Raw genomic sequence first — 21243 nt, 5'->3', positions numbered from 1 at the left:
TTCTTTCTTTCTTTCTTTCTTTCTTTCTTTCTTTCTTTCTTTCTTTCAGCTTAGGTCAGTACCTTTGCATTTACTAGTACCAGAGTGAAGTTTTGGATCTTTCTGTGAAGATTTATAATTAGGTACCTGTCAGCTGTCAGATATCATAGGCAGGTAACCAATGACATCTCTATGGTGACAGACAAGCTTTGCATTTTTGAGTCTGTTGAATAATGTAGATCTTTTGAGGTGGTTCCATCTTCTCATTGGAATGTAGAGGTACACTTTTTACTGCAAAAGCAGGAGGTAAAGAAATTTAGTACTGCCTCATCCCCTCCCCAGATCCCGTAGCTTTCCTTAGGTAATACTTGATTGAGACACATGACCCAGTGTATGATGACAGTAGTTTCCTACCTATGTGTTATTAGAAAGTGGTGGCTAACGTATGAAAAATGACATGGCCACTGGGAGAAATATGTATTTGTATGGACTGCGTTAATCTTGCAAAATCTAAATGTGTTACTGTTTCTCATGAGTTCTCAGGAGACAGCATTTTTCCTGAAGGTTTTCCTTGGCTTCCTTTCAGATATTATGTTGAGGGAGGAATGGAAGTAGTGGTCATTTTTCAAAAGAGCCTAAATAGATACACAAACGTTGTAAACAATGGAAGAACTTTGCGGATGGACCTGGAAAGAAGTTTTTTTGTTTTGTTTTTTTTTTAATTTTTTTTTCAACGTTTATTTATTTTGGGACAGAGAGAGACAGAGCATGAACGGGGGAGGGGCAGAGAGAGAGGGAGACACAGAATCGGAAACAGGCTCCCAGAGCCTGACGCGGGGCTCGAACTCACGGACCGCGAGATCGTGACCTGGCTGAAGTCGGAAGCTTAACTGACTGCGCCACCCAGGCGCCCCTGGAAAGAAGTTTTTAATGAGTAATTTTCTGTCTAAAATATAAAAAGAGTCCTCATTCTTTGGGCAATTATAGCGAGTTCACATTAATTTTAAAATTTTCTTTTTTTTCTTCCTAAAAATATGGCCAAACCTACACACACACACACACACACACACACACACACACACACACACATATATAATACCTTGGAAATGATGTGAAATCCAACACCTACAATTCTGTGCTATTAATACAGTTTTACTCTTTTCTCTAATAAGCCTGATAAAGATAACTTGAAACCTGGCATTGAATGGGTGATGGTACATTGAAAACCATATCTACTTTGCATGAAATTCAAGAAAGGTTTTGCTTTCTGTCACCACATATGGATATTGATAAAGCACTTTTGTTTTCTAAGAGAAAAACAAATCAAAAGCACAAAATTGCTTTTGATTTTTAATCAGTGGTAACTTCTTTACTACCCCATTTCAAAGCTCCGCTGGTACTGATTTAATAGTTCTTGTTATGTTACATATTTTCTGTTTTTCTGGAATGATTGAACTGTTTGATAAATAATTACTTAGCAATCATTCGTTTTTGCATTACCATCTGGGATTAGTGAGACCAGAGCCTCCTGCTTTGCCTCTTAGCAAAGTTCTAGCAATGGACCATAGTCTGCTCTTTGCTAACATTGCCACTTTAGGTCATGTTTTTCTTATTGCTCCCATCCTTCTGACTTTGTTCTGGTTTCACAGAAGTTGATTAGTATCAGTTATCCCGAGTTAGGGCACAAAATGTACACTTCAAAACATGCCTTGGTTGCCTGAACTAAGTGTCTTATTTGCATGTTTCAAGGGTCTGGACTTGACAGCCAGGCTTCATTTCCTCTAGCCTGCAGTGTACTCTTCTTAATCTCACGTGAATTGATTTCAAGATTGGTTTAGAGTTAATACAATCCCACCAGTGTGCATTTCTTTAGTCTCAATGCCTTTCCAAATCCTTTGACTCGTTCTGACTTTTAGAAGTTATTGAAGTCTTGGAAGGAAGACTCTGGTTAAATTATTTCATAGTTCCTGTACGAGAGATTTCTTTGTGATTAGTGCAACTCAGTAGTTGCTTAGAGGCTTTTGAACTGTAATGTCTTAAAACAAACTATAATAAGGCCAAATGTTCCGGATACCCCTGTCCTCTTTGGCTCCTATTTAAGACAGACCCAGGGAATATTTGGGGGAATAGGAACCAGGGGTGTTGCAGGGGGCAGAAGTAGTTCAACATTTGCAGCTGCCTTCAACAGGCCAATACACTTTCAGTTGTTTTCTTGTTTCTGCTGGGATGTAAGAATCCCCTATCCTGTACAATCTGATGATAGAACTTCTAATTAGTGGGATGGGGGTAAGAGGAGTAAATGTAGATAATAGTTACAAATATGTAGAGACTTTAAGGAATCAAAATAATATCTACTTCCTGGAAACTTGATCAGAGAATGCCCTGCAACAGGTTTTACTTTACAAGCTGTTTGCACTTCGATATCAATTTCAAAGTATCTCTAACAGATATTTCAGGATTTGCCATTATTATTAAAATGATTGTATGGAGGAATATCTAACAAGGTTTTCAAATCCTTTTCTGTTCCAAATGCATGCATATTGAGAGAGAGTCCAATTCAGTTAAAAATGCCATTTTGAAGCTATTTTACCCTCCTCTTTCTCTAACTACCAGCATCCTGCAAAACAATCACATCCCTCTTTGGGGTGAAAGGTGGATAGGGCCAGTATATGCCCTAGTCTCTATGATTGAGGAAGAACAAACCTGGTTAATGTGACTAGACAGGCAATTATGCTCTAGCCTTCCTGGTCATAGCACCAGATCTGGGAAAAACGGACAGCTTCTCTTGAGAGGTAGTATAGCATGATGAGGAGCAAGGACTCTGGAGCCAGTCTGCTTTGTTAGAGCTCTGCTACCTACTAGCTGTGACTTTTTTTGCAAATTACTCAACATTATAAAAATATTTTTGCTGCCTCTTTTGCAAAATGAGGATTATAATATACCTAACTCACAGGGTTGTTGTGGGGATTAAACAAGTTAATTTGTGTAAAGAGCTTGGAACAGGTCCTGGCACAAAATAATCCCTTGAAAAGGTAATAATTAGTGTTGTTTTTAGATATTGAAATGAGAAGCATTGGTAATTAAGTATCAGCATAACCATCTTTAGCATATTTCCAAGTACTAGTAGACAGTGTAATCCCTCTAACTCCTCCATCATCCAGAGGGGGAAGATCATTTCACAGATCTAGAAGGGGGGAGTTGTGACTCTTTAAAAACTCCGAGTGAGTCAATCACAGAGCCAGATAGAGAACCCAGGTTTCCTAATTCCCAGTCAGGTGCTGGACCATGATCAGGATGAATGATGTTGAACAATGGCTTTGCTGTTCAGAGTCTGACCTTCCAGGTCCAAATGGAGACTCCAAAACAAACAAACACGAGTTCTTGTTTTTGTTACCCTGGGGTGGAAACTGCTTGAGACTTTGGGGAATTAAACTCATTACTTTGAGTCTCTGAATGTCTTGGGGTTTCTTCAAACTGAGTTCCTGTCATTATTTTGTGGTTCTCGATGAAACCTACTCTTTTCGCTTTCCAATTCTGAAATATTAATGAAGTTTTTCCCGGCAGTTTGTCTTTTCATTCAACTGTACGTGTTCTCACAGGCTCCCTTAAATGATGGAAAGTAATCATTAAAAAAATAATTACAATAATATTACAGAACCCATTAATTCTATGACGATTCCCAGAGATCTCTCCTTCATAACTGTAGTAATTTTAAATGCACCTATGTTACACCACGTACGTTCATGTTCCCTAGGAAGGCCCAGTATAGAGATTTGATTATTTAGTCTCTCTTCTTTAGATAACTGCATACACAGAAATGTTTGTGAATTTTAGAACCATGTAACTTCAGATTTGAAAGGGGTCTTTGGAGGTCTCACACACAAGTGGTTTTTAAGCTGTGCTCCACTGAATTCTTGGCACTTTAGAATCAGCATGTTCTGGGGCGAAGGGAGTAGGGAACAAGAGTGTCTCCCTTTTTCATTTCCCCAAACATTTAAAAATGTTTTATATATTGGTCATCTCCATAATATTTAAAGAAATAAAAGTTTTTTCAGTTAGAATAATGTTTGGGAAACGTTGATCTAGGCCAGTTTTCTCATTTTGCCCAGTAGACAACAAATGGCAAGTAAACACCTTAATCTTTAGATTTTGGGATTTTGCCGCAAATTAAAAAACCAGAAAAGTTGGAGATCACGTCTTAGTTTAAGTCAAGACAGGTTTACGAGAACATTCATATTCATTCATATTCATAATCGTAATCATTCAGTATTCATTATGCAGTTTTATGTTTTACCTTTCTTTCTTTACAAGTCTGAAGTCTTTCTAGGTTTTTAGTGCTTCATGACTGTACCCTACTTTAAGAAAGCCCAATATTGTACATAGGCACTCAAGTTTCTAAAACTAAGAACAATAATTAGTACCTTTATACAAAACCAGTGTTCCTATAAATGATGAGGCATAGGTTCCAATGGGATTTCTAAAATCTGCTTACTTGTAATCTTTAATAATCTCCTTTATGTTATCTATCAAAGTATGTATGCCTGTATTGAAATTTCTGTGAATAGGTAAGTGTATCTTTAGTTTAAACATTTATTTATTTTTGAGACAGAGAGAGACAGAGCATGAACAGGGGAGGGGCAGAGGGAGAGGGAGACACAGAATCTGAAACAGGCTCCAGGCTCTGAGCTGTCAGCACAGAGCCCGAAGCGGGGCTCGAACTCACGGACCGTGAGATCATGACCTGAGCCGATGTCGGACGCTTAACCGACCAAGCCACCCAGGTGCCCCTCTTTAGTTTAAAATAATAATCTACTATTGGTTTTCCAAAAGAAACATACTTAAATTTGCATTTAAATAAGAAAAGCAAACATTTTCTATTTTTGTTTTCATTTTTTTTAAATATTGGGAAACTACAATTATAAGGTTATAAAAAAAAGAAAAGCCAAACACTTTATTAAATTTTTTTAATGTTTATTTTTAATTTTTACTTTTTTGAGAGGGGGGGAGAGGGTGAGTGGGGGAGGGGCAGAGAGAGGGCAAGACACAGAATCTGAAGCAGGTTCCAGGCTCTGAGCTGTCAGCACAGAGCCCAAAGCGGGGCTTGAACCCACAGACTGCGGGATCATGACCTGAGCCAAAGTCGGACGCTTAACCGACTGAGCCACCTAGGTGCCCTGAAAAGCCAAACACTTTGTTTAAAATATAATTAATAATAAAATGAGAAAAATTGCCTTTAATCCTTGGCTGATGTTTCTTTATATATTTTTATTCACACCTCTATCTACCAAGTGTCTGCTATGTGCTATACTTTGTTTTTAGCACTGGTGATGTAATGGAAAGCGAGGCATGGTTCCTGTCCTCAAAAAGCTTGTATTGTGGAAAAGGAGACAGGCAAATGAATAAGCAATTACGATAAAGGGTTATAAGTACTGTAGTCTGGGTGTAAGAACAGGGAATTTTCAGAACACATAGGAGGGGCACTGTGTTTTCTATGTAAGGGATAGAAACTAGCCAGGGGAAACTTCCTGGAAACGAGACCTCAAAGGCAAGTACCAAAGGCAGTTGGGAAGGAGTTTAAGAGGATCGAAAATTCATGTTAGGTAGAACAAATGACAGTGAGGGGTGAGGGGGGCACCCGGGGGTTGCAGGTAACTCTGAATGATTGGCGCTCATACTGGAATGTAGGGGGAGTGGAAAGAGGTTTATCTCGAAGTGTCTCTTATGCCATGCTAAAGAGTTAGGCCTTATCCTGGAAAATTCTTTAAGAATTTAGGCAGAAAAGATTTACTTCAATTTGTGGTTTTACAGGATCATTGGCCAGGATATGGAGAATGAATTAGGGGAAGGTACAACTGGATAGTTGCGTAAGGTGAGAGGGGTGTGGAGTTGGTCTGAACCAAGGTGAAGAGTAGAGAGGGAGAGAAGTGGATGTGTTTAAGTAATATTAAGAAGGAGGAAACAACAAGACTTAAGTTGTATTTATGGTTAAAAGTGGGGAGGGTTGGAGAATGTCTGCAGTGTCCTAACTTCGTCTGTGGGTGGCTAGTTCATCAGTTTCCTGGAATAAGGAATTAGAAAGGGAGCAGGATTTGGAAGATGGAATGATGCCATCAGCCCTGAATGTATTGGATTTGGATTTCCATTGGTTAAGCAAGTGGAGATGTCTTGTAAGAAGTGTTATATATGAGTCTGGAGTGCTGGTGAAGTATCGGATCTGGTGGCACAGAGTTGGTATTCTCTGGCATGTTAGGAGGAAATTGAATCTGTAAAGGGAAACAAAAGGGACGAGTAGCCTGGTATTGTGGACCCATTGCTATAGAAGACAAATTCACACATGCCTTGGTTTGGAAACTTTTCAAGCCTATGGGAACAAAACTTTTATAAATTATTTTTTTAAGTTCACCGAAGAAATTAGTGTGTTAATGAATCTTGTCGTGTAAATAATGCCATTAAAATAACAATTAAGGGGCACCTGGGTGGCTCAATCCGTTAAGCGTCCCACTTAAGCTCAGATGGTTTGTGGTTTGTGAGTTGGAGCCCCGCATTGTGTTCTGTGCGGACAGCTCGGAGCCTGGAGCCTGCTTCAGATTCTGTGTCTCCCTTTCTCTCTGCCCCTCCCCCCGCTCACAATCTGTGTCTCTCTCTCTCTCAAAAATAAGCAAACATTAAAAAAAATTAAAAATAAAATAAAATAACAATTAATATGCCCCTAAATTTATCTTTTTAAGAAAAATTTTAGAAATTCAATTTTCTTAAATTATATCTAAACCTTATTTCTGTAAGGAGTTAGAAAATGTACCTGGGATTCAAGCTACATTGTTGTTTTCTATTTTAAAAAAGAAACTTCAAAAAAAATGAGAGTCTAAGAAATTCCTTTAAAGACATCCTTGGGAAATGGTAAAATTAAGTTTGTTTTTATTTCATTTGTAAGGTTCTCTACCTACAAGAAATTGGAGGGCATTTTGGAAGCAAGCTTTATGATATCAAGCATAAGAATTTTTTTCCCTCAACATAACTTAATATTTTTGCTGTTCTTGGAAATCGGAACAGACAGTTTGCTATGTCCCGAACTCAGCTTCCAGCTAGCCATGTGGCAGCTGAAGCAAAAAATTTCACGTTCTGCACTCTATTTGCTCGCCAGCTTTAAAAACATATCAACAAACTGTGAGTATCGAATTCACATGTCTGTTTTTCTATGGCAAGTAAAGGTTACCCTTTAATGTATTAAGGGGGAGAGATCACGGAGGAAAAAAGTTACAAGGGAAGCACTTTCCCTAGCAGAAATTGCATAAATCACAGCTTCTCTGCTTGATGTGGTGAGAAAAATGAGGATTGATTCACTGAAGTTTTCCTGACCTCCTTACACTCATTTACCTCTAGTTAATCTAGTTTAAAGATAGAATAATATTTACAATCTGTAGATTTAATTTGGATTAGGAAGGCTTTCCTCGTTTTGGTGGGGGTATTATTGAGAGAATTGAGATTCTTAGTCACTTAAGCAAAAATGTATCCAAGTTGTCACCTGCTAAATTCTGCATGATGTTAAAAAGCCCACAAAACTGATGTTCAGTGTGTTGTCTTAATTTTTATTTCGTTGTATATTTAAACCCACTGCTGGACTTGACTGTCATGGGTTCTGCCAAAGTTTTATTACTGAATTTGAAACTGGAAGCACTTTTCTCTTTTATATATTTAGTTAAATTTCAGAAAATTCTGTAACTAGCAATTGCTGCTCCTTCTTGACAGAAATAGATCAGATCTGTGTGGTGGTGATAACTCACATCCTGAGACTCACAAACTGATTATTTTAGCATTTTATTTTATCTTATTTTATTTTTAAAAATTTTTTTTACTGTTTATTTTTGAGAGAGAGACACACAGAATGTGAACAGGGAGCGGCAGAGAGAGAGACACAGACTCCAAAGCGGGTTCCAGGCTCTGAGCTGTCAGCACAGAGCCCAACACGGCCCTGGACCTGAGCCTGATGTTGGACGTTTAACCGACTGGGCCACCCTATTTTAGTATTTTAGACACATGGATTGGTTTCTTAGGAATAGCTAGTTATAGACCTGGACTGACCATATTTTCAATTTGCAAATCTTAAAATAATGAATAAATTTTGAACCCCTTCTTGGCCAGAGATACTGAGTTACTGAAAAGTTTAAAGCAAAGGCCCTTCCTTCAGGCATTTACAAACTAATTAAGAAGCAAAAATAAATATGTAAGATCCATGAACTAAAATTTCCCCACAAAGGCTGTGTTTCCAAGAGCTGCTTTTTAAGCCTTTTGCTCTTTTTTTTTTCATTCTCTATCCTTTTCCTCCCTCAGACCTGTAAATATAAGAAAAAGTACATTTCCATCTCTGAACTTCTGCATAATCTAACCCATGTTTATATCCATCTAAGTTCTGGACTTTTCCCTTTGAATGTCCCACACAACCTTGAACTCAAAATATTAGAATGAATGTATCTTTCCCAGCTCTACTTTCACTTCCCGATCCATTGTCTATTTACCTAGTTGCTTAAGCCTTAAATATGGGAATCTACTTGACTCTCTGCACATATTCAATTAGTCAGTGAGTACTTAGAATTCTATTTCCTCTGTCTCTATCACTTTCCTTCTGGTCTGTCTACTTCCCCCAGTCTCTATATCTACCATCTGAGCCTAAGTCGTTATCCCCCTTCCTTTGGGTTACTTTGCTCACCTTTTAATTGGTCTTCCTATCTCTGGTCATCTTTCAATTCATTCTGCACAGTCAAAAGTAAATTTAATCATGTCATTCAATTGCTGTTCAAGTGCCTTTAATAAGTCTCAAGATATAATTTAAGCTTCTTACCCAGCATAAAAGGTCCTTCTCACTACCTTCACCGGCCCCCACCATGCCAGGCATATACAATTACTCATAGTTCTTTGACCTCATCATGTAACAAACTATTGTACATCCACCAAAATCCACCTCAAGCACTAGTTCCTCCAAGAGGTTTTGTTGAACTTTGCTCCTTGTCTGATTTGCGTGGCCTTAGCTGGGGTTTCAAAAACCTATCAGACTTTACTGTAATCTTTAAGTTACCTATCTATCTTTATAAAGACACCTTAGATTAGATAGATTAGATCATTGAGGGCTGGGACCTAGCCTTTAGTGCTTGTATATTACAGTGTCTAGAATAGTACCTGACACAAGGAAGAGGCCCAATAAGTCTTTCTCAGATAGACACTGGATCTATACACTGGAATACTACTCAGCCAAAAAAACCAAACATATTAATGATTCAACAACGTGAATAAATCTCCAAATAATTATGCGAGTAAAAGAAACCAGACCACAAAAAAAAAAAGCACATACTAAATGACTCCACTTATGTAAACTTCTAAAAAATGCAAATTGATATATCATGACAGAAAGCAGATTAGTGATTGCCTAGGGAGAGGCAGAAATGGGAGGGAAGGATAACTAGGGGGGACAAAGACACTTCTGGGGTTGATGACTATGTTCATTAGTACCTTGAATTGTGCTGATTGTTTCACTGGTGTATACAAATGTCAAAAGTTATCAAGTTGTACATTTTTAAATATACAGTTTATTGCATGTCCATTATACCTTAGTTAAAAGTAGTGCCAATAAGGAGGAATGAATGCATCACTGAATGCCTTTAAACTATACTGGGACATGCTGTTGGAGACTCAGGCAAAGAGGCAAGATCATATCTACTAATAACCATGTGCTTTGATGGTGGCATCTCACAGGGTTCTTGGGCTGATGGTTCCCATCCCCTACCTTACCATCACTGTACCTCCCTGATAACTACTTAGCAACTATCCCCTGCTTCTAAGGCAGTGTCAGATTCAACTGTTTGGGGTATTGGAAATAACTAAAACTTTGGATCATGGGATTATGGATTATATTCTAGAAGAAGCAAGGAGGGGCTTAAGGAAGGGCATACCCCTTGTCCCTGTGGTGGTGGAAGAGGTAAGGGAGGTATATGAATGACAGTAATGCTAGGAGACCCAGACCACTTTGGGGGCACAGGACCCCTGGCATCTGTGAATCTTGAGACAGGGGAATCTTTGTATTAAGGAAAATGGGAAGGCAGATAATTCTACTAGTCTCTAAGAAAAGTTCCCCAAACAATTAAATCAAGTTCACGCTATAGTCTGTAAGACCAGAATTAAATGCAATGCAATTTTAGGGACAAGGAAACTATTCTATACCCTCCCCTCCTGCAACATTCTTCTCACTTTCTGAATATTCTCTAAAATCTTCTCTGAGGAAATTCTTTTATTTCATAATAGGAAATAAGACTAGTGAAATTCTCAAAAGAGTGAATACATTTGTAATAATTAAGTTCAGTTAAAGGATAAATGACATTACATGTTGCTCTTTTCATTTGGAGATGTTAAAAATTAAGAAGACACATAATATCTGGGTTTGAGAAAGGAGAGTTCTCTCACATACACTGAATGCTGTGAAGACACTTTTCAGATGTTATAATTTTGCCAGTTTTATTATTATTTATTTTTTTGTACTGAAAGATAGAGGGTGGATACCCTATGTCATGTCAGAAATCTTGAGTTCAGTGGATGGGCCTAATGTACTTAGATAACAAAAGACAGGGAATGGTCATTGTGGTATGCTTAGCTATCACAGACCACAGAGCATGACAGCCAAAAAAGCAATCTCAGACTTCAGTTAGGTAGCCATATTTCTTGATTTTTCTCCATGTAATGTAGTGAACACTGAACTGACAACTCTAGAAAAACACAAAAAGTAATTGATTATAAGACCATTCCATACTCACAAGGAGCTTTAAGCCTAAATAAAGACAAGGAGATATATGCAAATGAAATAAGAAGAGAATAGACACAAAAGAATCATAGGAAAAATATAAACATCTGCAAAGTGTGGAAACATCTTCCTAAGTGATTTCTCCTGTCAGTGTGCAAACAGGATTGTTGAAGTGATTTGGTTGAGCAGAGCCATATGGGGTTAGTTTGGGAGATGATTCCTGGCAGCATTCTGAAGGAGGAGGGACAAGATTTGACATATATGATCTGTGAAGACTTTTGGGCTGGGGGAATGTAGTTAGGAGCAAGAGACTCTAAAATTCTCTTGAAATGTGAAATATGACAAGAATCAGATACTGCTGAAATGTAAGCTAGAAATGTGTCAGGAGGATAGGATCAGAACACAAGCAAGAAAAAAAAAAGGGGAAAGAAATCATCAAAATCACCACTGGAGTCTGGTGAAAAAAAATTATTAAGTAATAGGCCAAAGAAAAAGATGAATACAAGCATGAAAAAAGGGAGGAAAAAAAAAAAAAAGAGATGGAACTCTAGTCTTAGTTAATAAGTTATTAAGCAATGGCTTCTTTCATAAGGAAGCAATGCTGGTGATTTTAGGCTTTCCTTATGTAGAAGATTCAGGTAAAACTCAGAATCAAGTTAACTGATCATTAGTAGAAGATCATGGTGATGGTTTATTGTAAGAATAACCAGAATTCAGAAATCCTGTCAAAAAAGGGGACCAAGAAGGGAATGTGTGCCAGGCTAATGAGCAAAATGACTCATCTGTTAGTAAAATACTTGAAAATTTTTAATTAATTTTGTTTCACCAAGAACTCTGAAGCAAAGTTCCCCACAGCCCCCCATTCAACACTCAGCTCCCTGCCCCATTTCATCCTCTCCCCAACCCACTGCCTTCCCTTCTGCTTTGAGATTGTCTTTGGCTTCCAATCTGTTATGATGCATGTACCAGGGCACATTGTAAAATAATTTGATGTTCATTTATGGAGAGAGAAAACATTTTCTAAATCTTCTTTCCAGGCCACCTGTAAACCAGTGACAGGGCTAGCTAAGTAAACAGGAAAGCCAGCATCCTCTGCTTCAGAAACCAAACACTCACACAAGGACTGATTCTCTGGGTAGGTGGGTCAGTCATGTCTGAACATCTGCTTTTCTTAGCCTTTTCTCTCCTTTCCCCTCCCTTGATGTACAAAGTCCTTTCTTTATTCATGTGAGAAAATGTCCCCTTTATTAATAACGGAATTGCAGCAGATTTGGATGACTTGAGCTTTAAAATTTTGTAAAGTATGGGGAAGGGATAGAAATAGAAACCAACTAGTTTCATTGATTAAAGGTCATGCCAAAGAATAAAGAGATCGATATTTTGGAAACTTTTTTAAACTAAGAAAATATTTTTTTTTAATTTTTTTAATGTTTATTTTTGAGAGAGAGAGAGAGAGAGAGAGAGAGAGAGCGTGCGCACGTGAGTGGGGGAGGGGCAGAGAGAGAAGGAGACACAGAATCCGAAGCAGGCTCCAGGCTCTGAGCTGTCAGCAGAGAGCCCAATGCGGGGCTCAGACCCACGAACCGTGAGATCATGACCTGAGCCGAAGTCGGACACTTAACCGACTGAGCCACCCAGGCGCCCCAAGAAAATATTTTTTAAAAGAAAAAACTATAAGAAAATATTTCATCTTGTTGGTAACCGTTGGATATTCATGATAAAGGAGTTAACAGAGCAGGTGTATTTTAAAACTACCTGCAGCAATCAGAAAGGAAGGTGGAAATCCACAAATTGCTTGGGAAGAGTTGACTTGAATCTCTGCCTTTCACTCCCTATTCCTGATCTGCAGTTACTTTTTGATTATAGCACAGCCTTGGCAGAAGAATCCAACTTGCTAAAAGTGTTCAAAAAAAAAAAATCTCTGGCATTTCCTGTTGGTTGGAAGCTGTTTGGCTTTCTGCATTACTATTTAGTGTTATCATTGGCCAAGTACCTTTGCTGGGTAGGAAAATACTGGTGCAAATTTTACTGGCGAGGTGGGAGTAAAAGCCATAAAAATTCTCAATTTCCCTTTTAAAAACTTAACTCATTTGTCCAAGAGGAATGAATACAGAAGGACAAGAGATTTTAAACTTCCCGTACATCTGGGTACAGCAGTGTATTTTGACTCCAAGCACAATAAAACAACCTTACTTGCTGGTGGTATATGACATAATGACCCAAATATGTTTTTAAAAAATCATTTATTGCTGTACATAAACAGCGAAGTTAGCGCAAGGGATGATAAAATAACACGGGTAATTCTTCCTTTAGCTGGGAACCATTGGCGGCCCATTAGGATTCCAGATGTAGCTGTGTGTGCTTTTCCATTTGTTTTCCAATGTCTAGTGCTTATGCCCTTGGTACCTTGACGGTGCTTGTCAGGCATGTTGGCTTTTCAGCTTGAGGTCTTCCTTGGAGAAACACAGTGATCAGGCTCTGGGCTATAAAGCACACTATTGTCTTGGGCCCAGTTTGTTGAGAATATAAGACCCAGGGCAGCCTCCTGCCAAAGGTCAAATACCAGCTTGACCGAAGTTCCTCAAGTCAACACTGGACCTCCCCAGACAAGAGACACTTCAACTATTCTTGAAGAAAAAGTGTTTTTATATTTTTATCACTCTATAATAATGGTGATTGTTATAGTACAAATAAGCTGAAATACATTTTGATAACGTATTTATTAGAGTTACTCTCATGAAAAATAGCTCACATAGCCAGAAGCTAATAGATGAATTAAATATATTTTTTCCAACGTTTTGGTCATTTAAAAAAGAAGCAATCTCTCTGTCCAAAAAACAGCCTAATAAGCAGTAGTGGAGGGCAGAGTTGTAAAACTGTATAGATAGAATCATTGTATTTTAGACAGAAAAAGAAAGCAGCTAAAAATAGAACCATAGCTAATTTAGCGAACTCCCTGACTGCCAAAAATGCATGTCTGAAATCAGGTGGGTGTTTCTTTATGAGTCACTTAACCAAATGTAAAATTTATAGCCCAGTCTTATACAGACTCTAGCAAAGATTCAGAGCATCAGTTTATTACAGGGCTACTATTAAGGATGCTTAAAATTCCCCAGCTTTACACTCCTCACCCCAGGGGTCTAGCCTTAGCTAGTTATGATTGGGTCTGGCCCAAATGCTCCTATTAGACAGGGATTTAAGTATTCAACAATACAGTTAGACCCTTTCTGTTGAGCTGAATGCTCTTCCTCCTGGGGAGCTCAGCTCACCCCTCCTGTGTCCAACAACAGCAACTTCCCTTTGCTTCTTACCACTTTTCACCTGTGCCCTGGCTTAGCCAATCGAGGGAAATAATGCTTAAAGAAAACAAAATAAATAGCAGATGGCTGAGTGTACTCTGGGATGAATAAATTACAGCTGCAAAGGGGAAAAGTGAGTTGGTGGATGCACACTGCTGTATTTGTCGCTGACATACAGGATGCTCAGCACGCTGACCTCAACATGTACCAGGCCCACCACCATTAATCACTCCACATAATCTAAGCCAGAAATTTAAGGAGCCCAAGGGATTGGTGACTCCTTGGAGTGGAAGCCGAGAAAGCTAACGAGAGACAAAATACAAAGTGTAAAAGTGGCTCCAGATAAGATGGCAGTGGTTTCTCAGTGCCCAAGAAACTCAAGTGATTTTGGATATTTATTTCATGTGGATTCAGATGTAGTGCAAGTGCAATCATCTGAAGAGCTACATGCATTATGGAAGGTTCATGCTCTTTAATAAATAAGATAATTATCCTCCCTGCCTCCCCATGATATCACAGTGCTATTCGGGAAGCTTTTCTAAATGGAACATGGGGTTCAGCCTTTTACAAATCAAACGGTTTATCAAATTCATCACCAAAATAAACCATGAAGTACCTGTAACACCAAGCTTCTTTGACAAATTTGGGATTTAAATGTAATTTTTATTAATCGAGAAAAAGTTTTTTCATTTGAAAAGTTTGACACTCTCCCAATCTTTATCTGTCCATCCATGGTAACTTCTACTCAGGCTACATCTTTCACAGGTATATTTCTAGACTGAGAGAGTAAAAATATATCTATATCCAACAATATCCTCTGAATAGTTTCATCAAGAAAGAGTACAAAAATACAAGGGGGTTAGAAAACAAAAGGAGATAATAAATGTAGTTTCTTATAGATCCACTGACTAATTTTCTGTTTGGTGTACCCAGTTTCTTTTAGGTCCTGGTGTGTTGAATGTCAAGTGGATAGACTTCATTTCAGTTATTACACATCCGTTCTTTCTCCTTGTTGGCTTAGTTGAGTTTTCCTCACAGCATCTTTTATGTGTTTCCTCAGAAAATACATTTAGATGAACACTTTAGGGTACAAGTAACCTAAATTTCCATCAATGGATGAATGGACAAAAAAATGTAGTATATACATACAATGGTATATTATTCAGCCTTTAAAAAGGAAGAAAACCCTGGGGCGCCTGGGTGGCTCAGTCGGTTAAGCGTCTGACTTCAGCTCAGGTCGCAAGTTCGAGCCCCGCGTCGGGCCCTGGGCTGATAGCTCAGAGCCTGGAGCCTGCTTCCGATTCTGTGTCTCCCTTTCTCTCTGCTCCTGCCCCGTTCATGCTCTGTCTCTCTCTGTCTCAAAAATAAATAAAACGTTAAAAAAAAATTAAAAAAAAAAAAAAGGAAGAAAACCCTGTCACATGCTACAGCATAGGTGAATCTTGAGGTTGTTTTGCTAAGTAAAATAGCCAGTCACAAAAAGACAAATACTGTATGATTCCACTTACATAAGATATTCACAGTAGTCTAATTCACAGAAACAGGAAGTACGAGTTCCAATGGCTGAATGAAGGGTTCAAAGGCCATTGTGTAATGGCCATAGAGCACCAGTTTTATAAGATGGAAAATTTCTGGAGATCCATGGCACAACAATGTGAATATACTTAACATTGTTGAACTGATTACTTAAAAATGGTTGATTGGAGTGTCTGGGTGGCTCAGTTGGTTGGGCATCCGACTTTGGCTCAGGTCATGATCTCATGGTTTGTGGGTTCCAGCCCCACATCAGGCTCTGTGCTGACAGCTCAGAGCCTGGAGCCTGCTTCGGATTCTGTGTCTCCCCTCTCTCTGCCCCTCCCCTGCTCATGCTCTGTCTCTCCCTGTCTCTCAATAATAAATAAACTTTAAAAAAATGGTTAAGATGGGGGGCACCTGGGTCGCTCAATTGGTTAAGCACCCGACCATTGTTTTAGGCTCAGGTCATCTCGTGGTTCATGGGATTGAGCCCTGCGTCAGGCTCTGTGCTGACAGTGCAGAGCCTATTTGGGATTCCCTCTCTCCCTTTCTCTCTACAACCCCCCTGCTCTCTCTCTCTCTCCCAAAATAAATAAATAAACTTAAAAAAAATGGTTGAGATGGGTAATCTCACTTTGTGTAATTTTTTTTACACAATTAAAAAAAAAAGACAAAGACATTGGTTACATTCTCCTTTACCCTTTTACTCTTGATTAGAACATTCCACTGGTTGGTGTATGCTGGAATTTGGTAACTATTTAAGTTCTCCCAATAGGCAGTATGTAGACTGATTTTTAAAAGTAAACATTATGAAAAATTCTAAGTACTCACTGAATAAAAAACTATAATAAACCACATATATCCATTACCAGTTACAGTTTTATAACAGTTACAATTACAATGAAATGACAAATACAATTATAAATTTGCCAATTTTGTTTCATCTATTTCTCCACCTTTTTGGGGGGTGTATTTTAAAACAATGAACAGATTCATTTTTAATTATAGACTTAGCACTTGTTTCAGAAACTCAGAATGCATTGTTTAAAGATCCTGTCACATAAAAATAATATTTGTGATTGACATGCAGTGTTTTCTATAGTGCCTTAATTTCTTCAAATATAAAATTCAAATATATATACAGGGAAGATTATTGGTGGGGGGCACCTGGGTGGCTCAGTCAGTTAAGTGTCCGACTTCGGCTCAGGTTGTGATCTCATGGCTTGTGAGTTTGAGCCCCGCATTGAGCTCTGTGCTGACAACTCGGAGCCTGAGCCTGCTTCTGATTCTGTCTCCCTATCTCTCTGCTCCTCTCCTGTTCACACTCTGTCTCTCCCTCTCTCTCAAAAATAAATAAACATTTTTTTTAAAAAAGGGAAGATTATGGGGAATGTCTGATTAGAGGATTAGGAATGTTGAATGGGAATGATTAAAGCCTTATGACTGATTTGGTAATACTTAGGAAGTGCTAAACAGTAAAGAAATAAAATGTTTAATTTTAGGGATTGGGAACTCTTTAAAGAGAACATCTTTATCTCTTCTGGATACAATGTGAGATTAAAACTTTTGAAAAATGTGGTCGTTTTACCACTAACGCCTGGAGAAGAAGAAAGGGCTAGTCTAGGCTCATCCACAGACCTTGTGGCCTTGGATGAGTTGCTTAATCTTTCAAGGACTTAATCCCCTTATATATGAAATGATGTCTTTGGAAAGTATAGCTGCTAAGGTCCTTTCCAATTCAAGAATTCTATGATTTGAGAGTTGGAGTGAATATATTACTACAAAAGATTTCCGTAGATTGAATTCATGGCTGAATTAACTATAGTAAAGTCCCTACCTTTTGATATGGCTGCCATTATTCACAGATTATGGAAGTTGAGATATCCTCTCACATTTTAGCAAACATCATGTGAAGAAGTACTTCTGATACAAAATAATGTGTAATTTTGTATGGAACGGTTGCCAAGATGTTTTTGTAAGGTCTTCTATTAAGGTTTTATGGAAATTGACATGATATACAGTATTTTATATTTAATATTCATTTTTGTGTTCTAAATTTTAAAACAAAATGAAAAAAATATGTATAATGAAATAATTTGAACTAAAGAGTTGATTGGTTACTTTGAGCCAAGTCCTTTTAAAAAAAGGAATTTCATCATTACAAAATTTAGGAGGAAAAGGAAAAATGTGTGGGAAATACGCTTCTAAATGGTTGGCTGCAAGGATGTAAAACTGTGTTGTATGAAACTGTTCATCTTAATTACAAATGTTCTTCAGAGTGGTCTGTGTATTCCATCTATCTGATCTCACCTTGTCACCTTTAGTGTCATTCCTTTAATATGCATGTGCAAAAAGGTTTGCTACCTTGGAAGGCTCTGGGTGGTTGGAACATGGCTCTGCATTAGAGTTTTGATAACACAGAAAAAGGTGAAGGAGGAGCAAAGAATGCCAATCTTTCAAAAATCTATTTCCTTTCAACAGCATCCTGCTCATCCTTAGGGTAAAGATAAATGGTTGAGGAAAGAAAGGAAGTAGCAAAGTACCATTTGGGGTGGATTATGACAAACAAAGAACTCCCTAATTGAGTAAATTCTTAAAAGCACAATTGGATCAAGGTTCAAATCTCTAGTTACTCATGCTGAAATGTTGGATGGTTGATTCTATCTTTGGCCCCCGGTGCCAAATTTTGCTGCTGGGATTTAGAGACTGTTGACCAAACAAAAAATCCAGGACCTTGACCTATATTCAACTTGACCAACTAGGAGTTTCTGTGGTTGTAGGAACACTTATCAAAAAATATACACTGAAGGTATGAGGTCATCAGTCTGTCACATCAGTCACCATGGGTGTCCATTTTCTGCCTTCTTGGTATGCCCTTTATGAAGCTGAGCACTAGGTCAGAAACATAATCTTCTAAGACCAACAAATTCATCACTGGTGCTAACTTCTTAGATTCTACTCGACTTATCCCTGGAATTTTGTCAAGAAGAAAGAGGAAAATCATAATATCTTAGGAGACCAATCCAGAAAAAATAGAAAAAAAAAAGTAAATACAGGGCAAGACTTTTTCAGTGTGGATCTAGAAAACATTTGTTCTCAAGATGGAACTCATGCAGATATGACAAAAAAGGATTATTCAAGGGGTGACATCCCAGGTGGAGGAATATCAGGAGTAACAGAGCTAGAGACAGATCAGGGACTCAAGAGGAGTATTTGAGAGTAAGATTGATTTTCAGAGAGGGAGTTTCTCCTTTGAGCATAGAGATTACATCTGGAAGTACCGCTCTGACTCTACTGATGGAAACATGTCTACAGAGAACTGAATAGTTTGACCTTACACTTTGACTCAGCAATTAAAGATGCATTGTTTAAGTGACTCTATGCTCTATTTTCTTTATAAATTCGACTTAATGACATTTGCCTATTCACTAAGATTTATGAAGTAACAACAGTAGGCTTTGTGTTTCTTGAAAGGAAAACACTGACTATGCAAAGTGGTGGGATTGTTCCTCTGTGTTACCCTCCTCAGATTGCAGACAGCTAAGAATGTAGACTGGCTTCTTGTGCCCTATCATTTTTGAAGATCTCAGTTAGTAGAATTTACATTAACTGTCTGAAAGGGAAAAATTAAACCTTTCTTTTAAATATTGCTTTTCACTGAGTTCCTCTCTAGTCCTTAGGCAAATTGTACACTGTTGATCTAGTTCCACAACACAGTTTTTGAATGGAAACCCCAGACGTGATATATTCTTCTATTTAAGGAATATTGACCCCAAAGAAGGATCATAATATGGAAACATTTTGGAGAAATAACACATGTAACTGTTGTTTCTCTTATTCTGATGTGCTGGCAAGCACTAGTTAGAATAATTGGCAAGGACTAGCAAGAAATTCTGTTTAGACTTAGGAAAACTACAAAACTATCCCACTGGAAAGGTAAATATGTCATGTCTTGCAGCCAGCAATAATAATTATAACAATAACAACTGAGACTTTTCCCTGGGCTTTACACCACCTAAGTAATTTTCTTTAAAATATTAATTTTCTGATGCAACCTTTTCCTTCTTCTCCTCTCTCCCTCTTTTTGTTGGGAACCAAATTCGACATACCTAAGTGAATTAAAATGCTCTAAAAATGTTAATTTATTGAAAAAAATGTTATTCTATATTTTAAATAGTTGTCTGTGTTAGGAGATATTTTAATGTTATTGTTTATTCATGTATTTAAGTATCCTTCCAATAATATAATGGAGACAGCCTTGAAAATTAACAGTGGCCAAGACTTTCAGTCTTTGTTCTCTTCAAGAACTTAACATCTTGTGTCAGATAATAGTTTTAATTTTTTTAACCACTTAAAAATAATTACTGAAGTATCATTAAAAAAAAACCCACCAACCATCTACCATTGATTTATCCTTTGTTATCATAGGCATGCTAAAGAAATAAAGTGTTCATATAAGAGCAGAATAGCATAAATGATGATGATAGAAGAATGAAAAGCAAAAGTCTACAGACAAGAAATGAAATTTGAAGTTTCATAAGTAATTTCAGTTACTCAGAATAGTGTTAAACATAGAAACCTCTTCCTCAAGAATGGCCCTTTACTATGATTCTTCATTGTAAGTTTTTTTCCTTCTCAACCACTATTAGTTTGGCAACGTTGCATTCAAGAGATAAAAAGATTGGGGCACCTGGGTGGCTCAGTCGGTTAAACATCTGACTCTTGATTTCAACTCAGGTCATGATCTCATGGTTTGTGAGATCAAGCCCCATGTTGGGCCTTGCGCTGATAGCATAGAGTCTGCTTGGGATTCTCTGTCTCCTCTCTCTCTCTCTCTCTCTCTCTCTCTCTCTGTCAAAAGGAATAAAGAAGCATTTAAAAATATATCAAAAGATTTACACTATTAAAACATTTCAAAAAGATAAGTAGATTTGGGTTACTCTTCATAAGAAAATCTCTATACAAAAAAAAGGTCTTTAAAGTTATTTAGGATTTGGGATATAATATACCACTCCAGTAAAACTTGAAAAAATTAGTGTTTTAAAGGGAAAATATTAAAACATTTTCTCAGGACAGATACTAAAGGTTATTACTATAATGTAATTATGTATTGTGTAATTATGTCTTGTAAGATTTAATCAATTGGCATTTGAAAAGGTTTATAGGTAAAGTTTTTAGAAGATTACGTTTCTGGAATTTTTTATACAGTGGAATTTCTGATGCTACAGTAAATTAAAAAGTTGGATGATTTTCATGTGATATCCTATTTCACTAATACAGAACAACCTTGAACCACACTAGAGCAATAATTACTTAACCTAAATCAGAGACCAAGCCAGGCCAAACAGCTGTTTTCATTTTGTTAGGAGATCCATTTGATTTACTCTTTTAGTCAGCTTTCATTACTGTAGAAGACAAAACTTCACTTGAGTTTTTAACCCTGAATTCTCTGCCTTGTTTGCTGCCTGCTATAAAATTGCATGGTTGAGCTGTCACGGCCGCTGAACACGCTCCGGAGCTACCGTAGTACCGTGGGAGGCTCCACTTGAGCTTAGGAAAAGAGAAGCTTCACAAAAAGAGATAAAAACCTAGGTCCTTCCTATTGCCCTGAAAGAAAGAAAGAAAGAAAGAAAGAAAGAAAGAAAGAAAGAAAGAAAGAAAGAAAGA

The 21243-nt window shown here is 37.7% G+C and overlaps 1 protein-coding gene across 3 annotated transcripts in view; it reads left to right on the top strand.

The window, feature by feature from the left end:
• SLC25A21 (solute carrier family 25 member 21) overlaps nt 1–21243 on the top strand; it is a 486164-nt gene that overhangs the window by 109852 nt on the left and 355069 nt on the right. The gene's annotated exons all lie outside the window — the stretch shown is intronic.

Source organism: Herpailurus yagouaroundi, unplaced genomic scaffold (assembly GCF_014898765.1).
Source record: "Herpailurus yagouaroundi ecotype Mexico unplaced genomic scaffold, PumYag 141, whole genome shotgun sequence".
Lineage (NCBI taxonomy): Eukaryota > Metazoa > Chordata > Mammalia > Carnivora > Felidae > Herpailurus > Herpailurus yagouaroundi.
This window is presented reverse-complemented; position numbering and strand designations above follow the sequence as displayed.